The sequence below is a fragment of the Schistocerca nitens genome, chromosome 3 (genome assembly GCF_023898315.1).
Source record: "Schistocerca nitens isolate TAMUIC-IGC-003100 chromosome 3, iqSchNite1.1, whole genome shotgun sequence".
Taxonomy (NCBI): domain Eukaryota; kingdom Metazoa; phylum Arthropoda; class Insecta; order Orthoptera; family Acrididae; genus Schistocerca; species Schistocerca nitens.
This window is the reverse complement of record NC_064616.1, coordinates 225,116,632-225,135,038: the sequence shown is the minus strand read 5'-3', so window position 1 is coordinate 225,135,038 and position 18,407 is coordinate 225,116,632. Positions and strand designations below refer to the sequence as shown.

At 42.4% G+C, this 18,407-nt stretch overlaps 1 pseudogene; it reads left to right on the top strand.

Annotated features, from left to right (window-relative positions):
• Positions 1 to 15,664: 15,664 nt before the first annotated feature.
• Positions 15,665 to 15,782, top strand: LOC126249893 (5S ribosomal RNA; annotated as a pseudogene).
• The last annotated feature ends 2,625 nt before the right edge of the window (positions 15,783 to 18,407 follow it).

The window sequence follows — 18,407 nt, the reverse complement described above, 5'->3', positions numbered from 1 at the left end:
ATTCTGCTGAAGTGTCGGAACATCGACACTGTCGATGACCTCCTGGATGACTGTTTTCAGCTCAGCGATGGTTTTGGGGTTATTGCAGTACGCCTTGTCTTTAATACAGCCCCACGAAAAGGAGTCGCATATGTTCAGATCCGGAGAATATGGCGGCCAATCGAAGTCCATGCCAGTGGCCTCTGACGACCCCAGAGCCAGAATGCGGTCCCCAAAGTGCTCCTCCAGGACATCAAACACTCTCTTGCTTCGATGGGATCAAGCTGCGTCTTGCATGAAACACATCTTGTCGAAATCAGGGTCTCTTTGGATAATGGGGATGAAATCACCTTCTAAAACCTTCCCGAACCGTTCAGTAGTCACTGTGCCATCAAGGATCATCGCACCGATTATTCCGTGACTGGACACTGCACTCCACACAGTCGACCGTTGAGGGTGAAGAGACTTGTCGATCGCGAAATGCGGATTCTCAGTCCTCCAAATGCGAAAATGTTGCTAATTGACGAACCCCTCCAAATGAAAGAGGGCTTAGTTCCTAAACCAAACCGTACATGCGAATGCTAATTCCCATCATGCCCCGCGGCCAACCATGCAGTTTGAACGTCCACACGCAAATTGTTCAGAAGTTATGACGATTTTATTTCACATAGTTCAATAATTGTCACCCTGTACATCTACATGATTACTCTGCAGTTCATAGTTAAGTGCCCGGGTAAGGGTTCATCGAATCAGCTTCAGGCTACACTATGTGATTAAAAGTATCCGGACACCTGGCTGAAAATGACTTACAAGTTCGTGGCGTCTTCCATCGGTAATTGTGGCATTCAATATGGTGTTTGCCCACCCTTAGCCTTGATGACAGCTTCCACTCTCGCAGACATACGTTTAGTCAGGTGCTGCAAGGTTTCTTGGGGAATGGTAGTCCATTCTTCACGGAGTTCTGCACTGAGGAGAGGTATCGATGTCGGTCGGTGAGCCCAGGCAGGAAGTCGGCGTTCCAAAACATCCCAAAGGTGTTCTGTAGGATTCAGGACAGGACTCTGTGCAGAACAGTCCGTTACAGGGATGTTATTGTCGTGTGCCACAGGCCGCGCATTATGAACAGGTGCTAAATCGTGTTGAAAGATACAAAAGCCATCCCCCAATTGCTCTTCAGCAGTGGGAAGCAAGAAGGTATTTAAAAACATCAATGTAGGCCTGTGCTGTGATAGTGCCACAGAAAACTACAAGGGTGCAAGCCCCCTCCATGAAAAACACGACCACACTATAACACCACAGCCTCAGAATTTTACTGTTGGCACTGCAAACGCTGGCAGATGCCGTTCACCGGACATTCGCAATACCCACACCCTGCCATCGGATCGCCACATTGTGTATCGTGATTTGTCACAACACTCAACGTTTTTCCACTGTTCAATCGTCCAATGTTTACACTCCTTATACCAAGCGAGGCGTCGTTTGGCATTTACTGGCGTGATGTGTGGCTTATGAGCAGACGCTCGACCATGAAGTCCAAGTTTTCTCATCTGCCGCCTAACTGTCATAGCACTTGCAGTGGATCCTGATGCAGTTTGGAATTCCTGTGTGATGGTCTGGATAGGTGTCTGCCTATTACCCTCTTCAACTGTCGGCGGTCTCTGTCAGTCAACAGACGAGGTCGGCATGTATGCTTTTGTGCTGTACGTATCCCTTCACGTATCCACTTCACTATCACATCGGAAATAGTGGACTTAGGGATGTTTAGGAGTGTGGAAATCTCGCGTACAGACGTATGACGTAAGTGACACCCAAGTACCTGAACGCGTTCGAAGTCCATGAGCTCCTCGGAGCGCCCCATTCGGCTCTCACACGATGTCTAATGACTGCTGAGGTCGCTGATATGCAGTACCCGGCCGTAGGTGGCAGCAGAATGCACCTAAAATGAAAAACATATGTTTTTGTGGTGTCCGGATACTTTTGATCACATAGTATATTTCCACTATCGAACAGCGTGCAGGGAAAACGAACGCTTAAATCTTTCCGTGGGAGCTCTGATTTCTCTTATTGTAATTAGACGTCAATTTCTCTCTATGTAGGTGGGCGCCAACAAAATATTTTCACACTCTGAAGAGAAAGTTGGTGATTGAAATTTGATGAGAAGGTCCTGCCGCAACGAAAACGCTTTTGTTTTAATGATTGCCACCCCACTTCGCGAATGATATCCATGGCACCCACTCCCCTATTTCGCTATAATGCAAAATGGGCTGCCCTCTTTGGACTTTGTCGATTATTCAAAACTAATCTACTTAGCCATAGAAATTTCATTTAGTAATCAATCATCACAGTAAACTTTCTTCAAATGTGTGTTCCATTTGTTACGGCATAGATTACAGAATTGTCTGCCTCGCTATCTCCTGTGTCGCTTGTTGTGCTAGAATAGAATTCCGGATCGTACGCGTATTTTTCGTAGAAGTAAACAAAACACAAATTCATAGAGACCACGCACATTTAATGAAAGTTACTGCCTTGCAGGCACACGGAAAACACAGTTCGTTTAAACTGAAAAAGATTTTTCTTTCTTCGATCATCTTCGATGCGAACCCCGCGTATTTCATAATTCCTGTGAAAGCAGGTGCACAAAATTGATGCAGGATTAAATAATGTATTTCTATGGATTTTTCCCGTGAAGCGGTTTCTTTATTAGTCGGGAGCATTTTGAACTTTTTTTCCTGGAAATTTTAATCTGCCTGTAAAACTTAACACATACAGCTGGCAAAGTGGAATACATTTGGGTGAGATAATTTTTATGGCATAGGTTCATTCTTTCCTTTCGTCTATAAAGATTTGATCGTGAAGTGTCTGATTGGTCTGCCCTTCTCAAGAATCAATAATGTAAAAAAATATTCTTGTCTCACGCACGGAAGAATGACACATTTAAAAAACTCTTCGTGCAGCGCTTTCGAGGACTTCCCTGATTTCGCGCACGTCAAAATTACATTTATTAATTTATAAGTCAACTCTTCAGTTTTTTTCAACAGGTCGATCAAATTTCCCTGATAGTTCTTGCATACATAAGGAACCGTAATGAATGCCTTTCCTGATGCGGTTATAGTATACTGTACTGTGCAGGAACGACTAATCTTGTTGAAATCGGTTTTCGCTCCTTGTTCCCCAAGGACTCTTTCGCTTGTCGATTAGTTCTGGCAGCCGGGTTGATCGGTATTAATTACATAATCTAGGTCAAAAGTAGGGATGAGCGTTTCATGTGTACCTGGAATCCTTCAGCAATTGCTAATACTTCGCCCATTGTTGCGAGCACTATGGAGCTGTCCAAATATTTTGAATTATCACTACGAACCACAAGCGGAAGCCACATTTGAAAAAAGTGTGCCGTAATGATTGATTTATTAATGAAATTACTACGGCGAAAAGTCTGTTTTTGAAAAATTTTGCATGACATATCCTATTTAATGATATTATGTACGATTAAATTAAAAACAAGTACACGGGCAGAGTTTGAACCCGTAAAGCCACCTTAATTGTCGTGAACTGTAGCCCCTGCTCTACGCTAGCTCGGTCGAAACTCAATGAAAAAAATTATGTATGCAGTTACTGTGAAGGGAAATATCTATTTACATTCTAAAGTCTATATCAGTTCTCCTTCCTGAACTTCTTCCTATCCTAGTGCTCCCTTTTTTTAAGAAAGTAGATCATAAAATTATTATTTAATGGATCTGTAGACAGAAAATATTTACATTAGTTCATCTATTAAATTTTATTTTAACTAATGCTGCAGCACAGCTAGAAACTAGATGTCAAACAAAATAGACAAATATATACAAGGCAAAGCATGAAGATGTCATTCACTAGCCATATGGTATTTCATAAGGCAGTAAAAAAAATCTCTCGACTACAAAGACAGTGATCATAATCAGGTATGTAGATGTAAAATATTTCTCATCATTTCGTAGGCATTTCAGTAAATATCAGAAAGTATGAGCTGCAAAGTGTAATAATATGTTTTCAAGTATGAGCGTGTCTTGTTTGCGATGATTTTTACAACGAATTGTCAATAGCGAGGTTAATGGCCTCTTTTTTTCTACACCTTTGCCTCTGAAAGGCCCACACTAATGGTTTTTTTTTCCAGGCGACTGCCACACAGCTGGGTGCCCACAGCGCATTACTTCAAGGTCACTTACCTTCTTTACCGATATATTTACAACAGCAGTTTCCACTACAGTGACAGTCTCATATAAATAAAGAAATTCCACTGGTTGACAATTTACGTTAGAAGTATGTAGTAACAAAATCTCATAAATAACAGTGAGCAAAACATTTCTGTCAGCATTGTGGTACTCACATTTACGCATGCACTCACCCTTCATAATGATCACCACCACACCTGTACGTTACAATACACACCGTCGTCGCAATAATACACTCCTGGAAATGGAAAAAAGAACACATTGACACCGGTGTGTCAGACCCACCATACTTGCTCCGGACACTGCGAGAGGGCTGTACAAGCAATGATCACACGCACGGCACAGCGGACACACCAGGAACCGCGGTGTTGGCCGTCGAATGGCGCTAGCTGCGCAGCATTTGTGCACCGCCGCCGTCAGTGTCAGCCAGTTTGCCGTGGCATACGGAGCTCCATCGCAGTCTTTAACACTGGTAGCATGCCGCGACAGCGTAGACATGAACCGTATGTGCAGTTGACGGACTTTGAGCGAGGGCGTATAGTGGGCATGCGGGAGGCCGGGTGGACGTACCGCCGAATTGCTCAACACGTGGGGCGTGAGGTCTCCACAGTACATCGATGTTGTCGCCAGTGGTCGGCGGAAGGTGCACGTGCCCGTCGACCTGGGACCGGACCGCAGCGACGCACGGATGCACGCCAAGACCGTAGGATCCTACGCAGTGCCGTAGGGGACCGAACCGCCACTTCCCAGCAAATTAGGGACACTGTTGCTCCTGGGGTATCGGCGAGGACCATTCGCAACCGTCTCCATGAAGCTGGGCTACGGTCCCGCACACCGTTAGGCCGTCTTCCGCTCACGCCCCAACATCGTGCAGCCCGCCTCCAGTGGTGTCGCGACAGGCGTGAATGGAGGGACGAATGGAGACGTGTCGTCTTCAGCGATGAGAGTCGCTTCTGCCTTGGTGCCAATGATGGTCGTATGCGTGTTTGGCGCCGTGCAGGTGAGCGCCACAATCAGGACTGCATACGACCGAGGCACACAGGGCCAACACCCGGCATCATGGTGTGGGGAGCGATCTCCTACACTGGCCGTACACCACTGGTGATCGTCGAGGGGACACTGAATAGTGCACGGTACATCCAAACCGTCATCGAACCCATCGTTCTACCATTCCTAGACCGGCAAGGGAACTTGCTGTTCCAACAGGACAATGCACGTCCGCATGTATCCCGTGCCACCCAACGTGCTCTAGAAGGTGTAAGTCAACTACCCTGGCCAGCAAGATCTCCGGATCTGTCCCCCATTGAGCATGTTTGGGACTGGATGAAGCGTCGTCTCACGCGGTCTGCACGTCCAGCACGAACACTGGTCCAACTGAGGCGCCAGGTGGAAATGACATGGCAAGCCGTTCCACAGGACTACATCCAGCATCTCTACGATCGTCTCCATGGAAGAATAGCAGCCTGCATTGCTGCGAAAGGTGGATATACACTGTACTAGTGCCGACATTGTGCATGCTCTGTTGCCTGTGTCTATGTGCCTGTGGTTCTGTCAGTGTGATCATGTGATGTATCTGACCCCAGGAATGTGTCAATAAAGTTTCCCCTTCCTGGGACAATGAATTCACGGTGTTCTTATTTCAATTTCCAGGAGTGTATAACACCTTAATCAAATCTCAAAAACGTCATAGCTTTCTTCAATAATTTCATTCTCTAAAAAAATGCTCTTGTAGTATCACAGTGGTTTCTCAAGTAAATATGAACAGTTCCCAAAATGCAGACAGTGTGAAGTTTTCCAACTGTGTAATTACGTAAACATGTGTCACTGATGTAGTAAAAAAAATAGTTTGTCTCTCTCAGTTAAATGATCAGATCGCTGTGTAATTCTGTGTTAGAGAAACATGGTACCGATGTGTAAAGTTGTATAAGCAAATACCACATTAGCTAGGGCTCCTTGCACTTGTCACATGCATAGTACACAAATTAAGCATACTCCCCTGAGGGTTAATGTAATTATACCCTCAGATGTTGGAATATATCACTAAGAACTTTCACTGTATCATTGTAATTCAAGAATCTTTCTAAAAATGTTCCAAGTACAAAAATTTATCACTCAAATGCGTGTCCTGTAGCTCTACACTGTACATCTTGCTGTAGGATAATTTCTGTCATTGCTTAACCGTAAAAATATGCCAAGTGTAGTTATTACATACATTACCGTGACCAAGAAAGTACTGTACTGTAACATATTGTTGTGTTACAAAAGTTATTACCAAATTAAGTTTCAATTTTCAGAAGAACGCAGAAAACTGTGCAGACATAAAACAGATACAGCGCAAAAGCAATAATGTAAATTGTGTCACTCATTAATAGCGTCGTGATATAATCGTGCAGCTGTCAAACAAACCAAATACTGTGTCATCTGTAATCTTTCAGAAAGTATTTTAAATACAGAAAGTCTTTCCAAGTAAACCAAAATGTTGCATTAAAATCTCATTAGCAGTATATGTTCCAAATATGTAAGCACTATAGTCGTCACGTGATCCTGCAACCAACAAACAAAATGTACACACACTAAGACTGTGTTGTCTGTTCCCTATAAAAATGCACTCTTAATTACTGTCTAAATAGGTTCCCTAGGTTCTTGACTGGATAGTTAACTTCAAAACAGTGTTGCATGTTAACAGTTTATAAGTGTGACAAAGTGTACTAGTAGCGTGAAATGAAAAATTTTATGGCAAAGTCTAAGTTAAAAAGCAGATTATCTCTCAATAAACGGTTTTACATGTGAAATGTGGTGTAGCCCTTTACTTTTCTTAGTACGCAGAGTTTCAACTTCAAGGCAATTATCATGTGGTATACATCGGATCCTGTAAGACCCATTGTAACTCAAAAAGAATTAGTGACTCAAGTGTTTCTTCTTATGTGACAATGAATGAGCTTTAATGAGAACTTTCTGACCAATATGTAGTTTCTTTGCATTTGTCTTACCGTGTAGTTTTCTCCTTTTGTCTGCAGCAGAATTTATATTTTTAATACCCAAATGAATTATGTCTTTGTATCGAAGTTTACGTGTATTCGGAAAACGTACAAGCTCTTTGATTCTGTTCGGTGGTTCTTCGTTCTTCAGTACAAGAATAGGTGGTAAAGCAGTGGAGTCATGAGGCATTTCATTCAGCACGTTTTGAAATAAGTGTAAATATCTGTCCCAATATTGATGCTTCCTATGACAATAAAGTCTGCAAAGCCTACTGATTTCTTTCATAATCCGTTGAGAGGGGTTACAAAGTGGTGAGTACAATGAAATAAAAACAGGTTTGATTTTACGATTCCGAAGCTTACTGCAGGTGACCAAACAGTAGATCTGAATTGTGGTCCGTTATCTGAAATGACTTTAGCAACGTGTCCAACTTCATGTAAGAAATTTTTAACAAAGGCGTCCAGTGGCTTTACGTAACGGTGTGAAAGAAACAAATTTTGAAGTAAGTTCAACAGCGACTAGAACTTACGAAAATCCATTAGATGTTCTGACAAGGCGTCCCAACAGGTCAACAGCAGCAAATTCTTTTAATTTAGTAGGAATGATAGGAAACAACGGAGCACGATGTGAGATGGTAGATGGTTTAGATTTTTGACAAAGTTTACAAATAGACAAGGCTCTTCGAATTCTCTTTTCCATATTGTTAAAATAACAAGTCGTTCGAAGAATATGATAACATTTTCGTGGACCAAAGTGTGCGTAGCTAAAATGAATGTACAAAATGAGCTTATTAACGAAATCGTCAGGAATACAAAGTACCCATAGCTTGTCATCAACAGTGCAACGTTTGAAGAGTATGTTGTTTCTAACCAGATAATAATGCCGAATTTGCGTGTTTGTCTTTTCATGCCATTTGCTTTTGATGTCTTTCCAAATCGGATCTTTATCTTGTTCATGAGAATGTCCTTTAAAGATGTGGTGATGAAGTTTTCAAAGGCTACTCAAGAAATGCTGAAATTTTTCTTGAGGTTGGCTTCTGTGTTGCTTTTCTCATGCCCAGCCGGTGCACGTGACAGTGCGTCCGCAACAATGTTCTCCTTGCCGGGAATGTAGACTATTGTGAAGTGGAATTCTTGCAGAAGCAATTCCCAACGTTTTAACCTGTCATGATTTAATTTTGAAGACATAAGAAATTGTAATGCACGATGATCACTGTATACTTTTACGTGTTTACCAGAAAGAAAGAAATGGAATTTGTTAAATGCTCAAACGATAGCTAAAGCTTCTAATTCAGTAACGTAATAATTTTTTTCAGATTTTGTTAGCACATAGCTAGCAAAAGCGATGGTTTTCTGAACAGTGGTGTCATTTTCTATGGCTTCTTAAAATAAATGGGCACCAAGACCAACTTTAGAAGAATCCGTGCTGAAGCAGAAATCTTGTGACAGATCTGGGTAAGGTAGGATTGGTGCGTTAAGTAGCGCTTTTTTCAAAGAGTTGAATTCCAACTGTGCCCGTTGGACAGTTTCCAGCCACTGGGTGGGTCTGTCGGGAACACAAGCCTCAAATCCGTTCCGTGATCCGAGGCATGTTCCCTTTTTAAAAGCAGTTGATTTATCCACTACTGGCTTGCTAGGCCTATCGCAGTCCCAGTTCCAAATAGTATCTTTTCCAGTAAGAGAACAAATTTTGGTGTTATTAGAATTTGCATAATTAGAAAACGCCGGTAAAAGTTCACGAGACCTAGAAAACTGCGGACTTTTTTGTGGATGGAACTGGAATGACTCTGATTGCTTCTAATTTTTCAGGATGCGGCTGAATGCATTCAGAAGAAATAATGTGTTCCAAAAACTTCACCTTTGTCCTACCGAATTCAGACTTTTCCAGGGTAGCTGTACTTTCAGATTTTGCAAAAATACGTAACACACTGTTGAGGATGCGATTATGTTGTTCCCATGAGGCTTCTGCTATTAGATTATCGTCCACATATAAGGTGATATGACGTTTTAAGAACTCAGGTAATACTGAATTTAGGCCACTAATAAATGCCGCCGAAAAATATTCAAACCAAAAGGAAGTTTCCGAAACTGATAACAAACGCCGAAACAAAGAAAAGTTGAGTATTTTCAACATTCTGGACGAAGTTCGATCTGATAGAAGCTGGATCTAAGATCAATAGAAGACAACACTTTTACACCATTAAAATTTTGAAGAAGTTTGCGGTCTGTCTGTTTCAGGAATGGTAGTATTTATTTGTCCCGAATCTAACACAAGCCTGATTGATCCATTTTTCTTCTCAATAACATGTAATGGATTATTATATGAGCTTACTGCAGGTTCAATAATGCCCTCATCAAGCATAGATTGTTTTTCTGTTCTAACACAGTCGCTATAATGTGCCAGGATTATGTATGGTCTCACGCAAAATTTTGTATGCTCACGAACACGAAAGTGGTGTTGAAGTCCTTTGATTATTCCTGTTTTGTGAGTAAAAACTGTGGAATGTGCTTGTAAAATGTCAAAAATGTCCTGCCTATCAGTGTCATTACAGTTCTCAATTGTCTGAATTTTATTCTGAATTAAATCATCAATATCATCCCTGTCAGTACTTGCAAAGTGATTATTAGTGTCAAGTTCCGTCGAAAGTTTCGAACTGTGGTCTAACAAGGGGAAAAGTCGATTGATTTCCTCGTCATGGTTTGAAAGCCAATCTTCAAATTTCAAAGCTATTGAGTTACCTTCTTTCTCTAAACTTATTTCAGCATCGTGAAAGTTTTAAATTACTTTGTATTCATTCAAAAAGTCTACTCCCAGTATAATTTCCGTCGACAATAATGGAACAATAAGAAGGTTAATAGAGAATTTGTGGCTTTGACAAAACAATTCTAAGTTAGTTTGTTGGCGTACATCCACACTTTTTCCAAAGATTGCATCTCTAATTTAATCTTACGTAAAGGAAGTATGAGGCAATCGTTACATTTGTTGCATTTGCTAAAAGCTGTTTCACTAGTTACTGAAATGAGACTGCCAGAGTCAAGTACTGCCATAAATTTCACGTCATTTACTGTAATGTGAATTACGGGATATGCCATGTTGTTCTGTTTTACGTCGTGTTCCTGTAGTAAGATGTCCCTAATGTCTTCCTTTTTTACGTAATTAATAGCCACGGCAGCTACGTTGTCAGCTTCATAAGTACGTTTTGTGGCTGCCAATGGTGTGAGTCATTGTCTACTGTCTCTTTGTTGTCGCGCGTCGTTGTTGGGATTTGGAGATCTAACCTCTACAATTTCCATTTGTCGTGAGGGCCCTGCCCTGTTTGAATCACGCAAATTTTGATTAAATTCTGGTCTGTTGTTAAGATTATATCGTCTGTGATCTTGTCGGTTGTTTCCATAGTTTCTTTCTTGTCGGTCACATGGTGGAGAATTTCTCCTGGAATCGTAACTGCGTGGTGGACCGTTGTGTCTGAAGTTGTTCTGTCTCCTTTGATAATAATTATTTTGATTCCCATATTGTCTGTTTCTATGATTGTCTCTATCATAGTCATTACTGCAGAGAGGTGATCTTTCCCAGTAATTATTATTATTTTGCCATCGGTTGTTATACGGTTGGTGTCTGTTTTGATCTCGATTTGCGTTATGAAAGTAGTCTTGTCGTGTCCAGTTATTGTTTCTGCCATCATGAAATTGTGTCGGATATGACCTGCAATTGTTGTGTTCCTGTCTTCGCATTCTGCGACTGTCAGTGTCTGTTTCCAATTCTTGCAATAGTCCCTGAAAAGCTTCAATGTCGTCTTTGCAACGTCCTGCCAAATTAATATGTCCTAAATGTTCAGGCAATTTAATTAAGCAAATCCGGATGAGTTCCGAGGGACTGTACGGATTTGTCAAATATTGATTTTTGTGCAACATGTCTTCAAAACATTTTACCGGATCGGAAAATTCAAACTGTTCAAAATGCTGCATCATTATGCTGCTATGTTTTACTCGATCTTGAGTAGCTTGAGACCAATATACTGAGAGGAAGGTATGATAAAATTCTCCTTCACTGTGACAATCGCGAATGAACGATCGCATTCTTACAGCAGGTTCATTACATTAAGTAGCCACACATAAATTCTAATCTATGCTCTAATGACCAATTGGGAGGAAAACAGTGATAGAATTGGTGAAGCCATGCTTGTGGATGAATGTCGTTGCCAGAATTCTTAAATGTTTTGAATTTAAGTGTAGTAGTGAACAGCTTATAGTTAAAGTCATCGTGTCGGCGGGTCGCAAATCGGCCATTGTTACGTCGTGTCGGCGGTTTCATTTCAAAATTCTGTGCACCTTGCCAATTTCTTTCAAAATTTCCAAAATGCCCAGTGTTATTAGTTTGTGGCTTTACCGTATTTCTAAATCCTTCTTCCCGTGTCGGAGCGCGAGTCTCCTCTGAAATATGTAATTCTTACATCACGTGTGTCAACTGATCTTGTACCTTCCGCATTTCTCTTTTGTACTGTGTATTAATTTGATTCTGATTTTGTTTGAATTTCTTAATTTGTTCGTATTCTTCAGTGTCTGTAAAGGCTACCGGTCTTGTATCATTCAGATCATCATCTACCTTCGTAGATAAATTAGTTATCTGGTCGGAAAGTACTACTACTTTTTTCGATAATGTACTGATTTCCTCCGTGTGTTTTTCTGAACCAAGTTTCAGAATGTCCATTTGCGTCGAAATCGTATCTACTGTGTCCTTTAGGTTTTACTGATTTTGTACAAGTTGCGTGACCGTATCGTTAGACGAAACTTAGTCGGTTTTAGCCTGTAAGGTGTCGTGATTTTCATGAACAGTAGTTTGCAGTTCTTTTATGGCTGCTTCGTTATTCCGTAATGCATTTTCATGGCGCGAAAAAATACGAGGGCAGTTCAATAAGTAATGCAACACATTTTTTTTCTCCGCCAATTTTGGTTGAAAAAACCGGAAATTTCTTGTGGAATATTTTCAAACATTCCCGCTTCGTCTCGTATAGTTTCATTGACTTCCGACAGGTGGCAGCGCTGTACGGAGCTGTTAAAATGGCGTCTGTAACGGATGTGCGTTGCAAACAACGGGCAGTGATCGAGTTTCTTTTGGCGGAAAACCAGGGCATCTCAGATATTCATAGGCGCTTGCAGAATGTCTACGGTGATCTGGCAGTGGAAAAAAGCACGGTGAGTCGTTGGGCAAAGCGTGTGTCATCATCGCCGCAAGGTGAAGCAAGACTGTCTGATCTCCCGCGTGCGGGCCGGCCGTGCACATCTGTGACTCCTGCAATGGCGGAGCGTGCGAACACACTCGTTCGAGATGATCGACGGATCACCATCAAACAACTCAGTGCTCAACTTGACATCTCTGTTGGTAGTGCTGTCACAATTGTTCACCAGTTGGGATATTCAAAGGTTTGTTCCCGCTGGGTCCCTCGTTGTCTAACCGAACACCATAAAGAGCAAAGGAGAACCATCTGTGCGGAATTGCTTGCTCGTCATGTGGCTGAGGGTGACAATTTCTTGTCAAAGATTGTTACAGGCGATGAAACATGGGTTCATCACTTCGAACCTGAAACAAAACGGCAATCAATGGAGTGGCGCCACACCCACTCCCCTACCAAGAAAAAGTTTAAAGCCATACCCTTAGCCGGTAAAGTCATGGTTACAGTCTTCTGGGACGCTGAAGGGGTTATTCTGTTCGATGTCCTTCCCCATGGTCAAACGATCAACTCTGAAGTGTATTGTGCTACTCTTCAGAAATTGAAGAAACAACTTCAGCGTGTTCGTAGGCACAAAAATCTGAACGAACTTCTCCTTCTTCGCGACAACGCAAGACCTCACACAAGTCTTCGCACCTGAGAGGAGCTCACAAAACTTCAGTGGACTGTTCTTCCTCATGCACCCTACAGCCCCGATCTCGCACCGTCGGATTTCCATATGTTTGGCCCAATGAAGGACGCAATCCGTGGGAGGCACTACGCGGATGATGAAGAAGTTATTGATGCAGTACGACGTTGGCTCCGACATCGACCAGTGTAATGGTACCGTGCAGGCATACAGGCCCTCATTTCAAGGTGGCGTAAGGCCGTAGCATTGAATGGAGATTACGTTGAAAAATAGTGTTGTGTAGCTAAAAGATTGGGGAATAACCTGGTGTATTTCAATGCTGAATAAAACAACCCCTGTTTCAGAAAAAAAATGTGTTGCATTACTTATTGAACTGCCCTCGTAGGCTGAAAACACTCACAAATTTGTGTTTTTACATCTTCAGAAATTTTTTGACGTTTCGATTCGATTTTAAGTAACTCAGCGGTTAAGCATTCACGTGTTTGTTCAAGTGTTTCTTTAATTTGTTTCTGATTTTGCTCCATTTGTTGCTGTGATTGTTTTTGACTTTGTTCGAGCATTGTGTCTAACTTTTGAAGTCTTTGTCCCATTTGTTTCTGATTTTGTTCCGTTTGTTTTTGATTTTGTTTCATTTGTTGCATTAACTGCAATAACAATGTATTAGTGTCTGGAACCTGTTCCTCTGTGCTTTTCGGCAGTGCATTTGACCGGCAGCATTCGCATTTTGAAAAGCAGAAAATGTATCTTGACTTGATTGAGAAAAGGGTAATGATGCAAAACCTGAATCTACGGTACTTGAAAGATATTGTTCTGTCATTTCGCATTCCTGAGGTGAAGTGTTGCCGATCGATCGATCGACAATACTTTCCTGTTCACGAATTGTTTCACTGTCTATACCGTTATTTACTGTCTGTTCAAAATGGTTCAAATGGCTCTGAGCACTATGGGACTTAACTTCTAAGGTCATCAGTCCCCTAGAACTTAGAACTAGTTAAACCTAACTAACCTAAGGACAACACACACATCCATGCCCGAGGCAGGATTCGAACCTGCGACCGCAGCGGTCGCGCGGTTCCAGACTGTAGCGCCTTTAACCGCGTGGCCACCCCGGCCGGCTGTCTGTTCCAATTGCATGCCACAACTGTTTTACTGTACAACAATGAAAAACTACAACTACAAAGGAAATTCTCTACAGTAGCAATAAACAATAACGACACTAATTACTCAAACTACAAGAAAACTCAGAAGATTCCAGTGAGGTATCCTCGGCCAAGGATCAACATATGAAACTTCCCCCTTTGAATGTAAAGAATGACTGTGCTGGTAAATCTTCTACGTTACTTGATTTTCAAACTCCAGAGTGAAACTGAACGCACTGAGACTTATTCTGATCATTACTAAACTGATACAAATGCGAGCAGGAGAGCTTCTGTAAAGTTTGGAAGGTATTAGACGAGGTACTGGCAGAAGTAAAGCTGTGAGGACGGGGCGTGAGTCGTGCTTGGGTAGCTCAGATGGTAGAGCACCTGCCCGCGAAAAGCAAAGGTCCCGAGTTCGAGTCTCGGTCCGGCACACAGTTTTAATCTGCCAGGAAGTTTCAGCATAAGCGTTGTTGTCAATGCAGACATGTAAGATGTCCTAATGTAGCATAATCAAAGTGTATACACTCATCGATGTCAAATAGCTATTCAAAATTCTTTCTCTGAAGCAGAAGAATTGATGACTGTCATTGTATTCAAATGAGGGAATACCATGTTTGATGCACTTCATGACGTACTTCATACGAAAGACCTGCAATGTTTATCTAAGGCGCTGCAGTCATGGACTGTGCGGCTGGTCCCGGCGGATGTTCGAGTCCTCCCTCGGGCATGGGTGTGTGTGTTTGTCCTTAGGATAATTTGGGTTACGTAGTGCGTAAGCTTAGGGACTGATGACCTTAGCAGTTAAGTCCCATATGATTTCACACACATTTGAACAGTTTTGAACCACCCATGTTTATCGGTTGCAAAACAGAAATACCTGTTGACAATGTTACCATTTCTTCTTCAACAGCTCGTGGAGCTCTACAGTAAACTCTGAAACATTGATCCCAAGAATCGAGTTGTGTAAGAAACAGAAGTCAATATTGGAAGATTTTTTTCTTTGAACTTTATTTTGTTATTGTTTTGTAAATATTTTAAAAGATACGCGAAATGCACTTTTTTGTCTACATTTCTCCTAATTAAAACATTACTGCTATATTTCGGTACTTGTATTACCACAAACAAAACATAGTGCCTCAGTATAAATGGAGCATGAATATAAAAGAAATGTCCGCAGCTCGTGGTCGTGCGGTAGCGTTCTCGCTTCCCGCAACCCGGGTTCCCGGGTTCGATTCCCGGCGGGGTCAGGGTTTTTCTCTGCCTCGTGATGACTGGGTATTGTGTGATGTCCTTAGGTTAGTTAGGTTTAAGTAGTTCTAAGTTCTAGGGGACTGATGACCATAGATGTTACGTCCCATAGTGTTCAGAGCCATTTGAACCATTTTTTTTTTTTTATAAAAGAAATCTGCTGGCACTTAGAACCAGCCCATTCCCTTTCATGGCACCTCGAACGTTCTTAATAAATTATTTCTTTTATAATTTGGCTCATTATTATTTGCAGTGAGCCAACGGCCTTGCCGCAGTGGTAACACCGTTTCCCGTCAGATCACCGAAGTTAAGCGCTGTCGGGCTGAGCTAGCACTTGTATGGGTGACCATCCGGTCTGCCGAGCGCTGTTGGCCAGCGGGGTGCACTCAGCGCTTGTGAGGTAAACAGAGGAGCTACTTGATTGAGAAGTAGCGGCTCCGGTCTCGGAAACTGACATAAGGCCGGGAAGACGGTGTGCTGACCACATGCCCCTCCATATCCGCATCCAGTGACGCCTATGAGCTGAGGATGGCATGGCGGCCGGTCAATATCGTTGGGCCTTCATGACCTGTTGGGGAGGAACATAATTTGTGGTACCACAGTAACTTCTCAATTTTTGGATACAAATATGTCATGTACAAAAAGAAACTGAGTGGTCCATTGATCGTGACCGGGCCAAATATCTCACGAAATAAGCGTCAAACGAAAAAACTACAAAGAACGAAACTTGGCTAGCTTGAAGGGGGAAACCAGATGGCGCTATGGTTGGCCCGCTAGATGGCGCTGCCATAGGTCAAACGGATATCAACAACTTTTTTTTATATAGGAACCCCCATTTTTTATTACATATTCGTGTAGTACGTAAAGAAATAGGAATGTTTTATTTGGACCACTTTTTTCGCTTTGTGGTAGATGGCGCTGTAATAGTCACAAACATCTGGGTCACAATTTTAGACGAACAGTTGGTAACAGGTAGGTTTTTTAAATTAAAATACAGAACGTAGGTACGTTTGAACATTTTATTTCGGTTGCTCCAATGTGATACATGTACGTTTGTGAACTTATCATTTCTGAGAACGCATGCTGTAACAGCGTGATTACCTGTAAATACCACATTGAAGCAATAAATGCTGAAAATTATGTCCGTCAACCTCAATGCATTTGGCAATACGTGTAACGACATTCCTCTCAACAGCGAGTAGTTCGCCTTCTGTAATGTTCGCACATGCATTGATAATGCACTGACGCATGTTGTCAGGCATTGTCGGTGGATCACAAAGGAAATCCGGGGACGTCAGATGCGGTGAATGTGCTTTGACGACCAATCCACCTATCATGAAATATGCTATTCAATGCCGCTTCAACTGCACGCGAGCTATGTGCCGGACATCCATCATGCTACAAGTACATCGCCATTCTGTCATGCAGTGAAACATGTTGTAGTAACATCGGTAGAACATTACGTAGGAAATCAGCATACATTGCACCATTTAGATTGCCATCGATAAAAAGGGGGCCAATTATCCTTCCTCCCATAATGCCGCACTGTTGTGTACATAGTTCCGCGTAGTCAGTGTGTACACAACTTTTCCACTAGAGCGCGCCCCGCTAAGAACAACAGCGCAGGCGTAGCGCTCGTCCGTCTCCGCACTACGAGATGGCGCTGACTTAGAGACGGACCAAATTCTGCTTCCGCTGATCCGCGTATTAATATGTAACGCAGCCAATGACATTGCTGCTAACGTAGAACCTTTTCTCCTCGCGGGTCACACTCACGCAGTGATACCTGAACGCTCGACGCTCGACGTATTATAACGAGTGTACAGACCTCCGATTAGTCAGTCTGCATCAGTCTGGATTAGTCAGCATTTGTCTGTAGTCAAGTTTCAGTCTGCGCCTAATAAGATTACCATATTCCTGTACATAGCCATGGAGATAAATGAATAGACACTTTGTCAAGTATCAGAGATATGTGAGAATAAGATTAACGTACCAAGACCAAAGGAACTTCAGATTGTCAATTGTAAATCTAGAATCAAGTTACGTAATGTCTACTCTTTTTATTATTTTTTAAATGTGTGTGAAAATTAATCAAGTTCTGTTCAAAGTTGGTCACCGTCAGTCTGCTACTCTAAGCGTGCAAGTGGCCTTTCTATCGTCTGACCTAACGGCAGAAGATAAACACGCCACAATAAGAGCACGAGACATATTGCTGACACTCGCCTACTTCGTTAGAGCGACAAGTCAAATAATCTGATGGTGTCTGTACCGAAGGTCTTACAGTGCGACCACCACACGCACCATACATTAAACTGCAAAGGTCGCTGATGTTCCACTTGTCGCAGCTATCGTGGATTTTCCGTTGCCCAATAGTGCATATTATGCCGGTTTACGTTACCGCTGTTGGTGAACGACGCTTCGTCGCTAAATAGAACGCGTGCAAAAAATCTGTCATCGTCCCGTAATTTCTCTTGTGCCCAGTAGCAGAACTGTGCACGACGTTCAAAGTCGTCGCCATGCAATTCCTGGTGCATAGAAACATGGTACGGGTGCAATCGATGTTGATGTAGCATTCTGAACACCGACGTTTCTGAGATTCCCGATTCTCGCGCAATTTGTCTGCTAGTGATGTGCGGATTAGCCGCGACAGCAGCTAAAACACGTGCTGGGGCATCATCATTTGTTGCAGGCCGTGGGTGACGTTTCACATGTGGCTGAACACTTACTATTTCGTTAAATAATGTAACTATCTGGCGAACGGTCCTGACACAGTCCAGTATACTGAGCAGCATACATGGCACACGCCCGTTGGGCATTTTGATCACAATAGCCATACATCAACACGATATCGACCTTTTCCGCAATTGGTAAACAGTCCATTTTAACACGGGTAATGTATCACGAAGCAAATACCGTCCGCACTGGCGGAATGTTACGTGATACCACGTACTTATCCGTTTGCGACTATTACAGCGCCATCTATCACAAAGCGAAAAAAG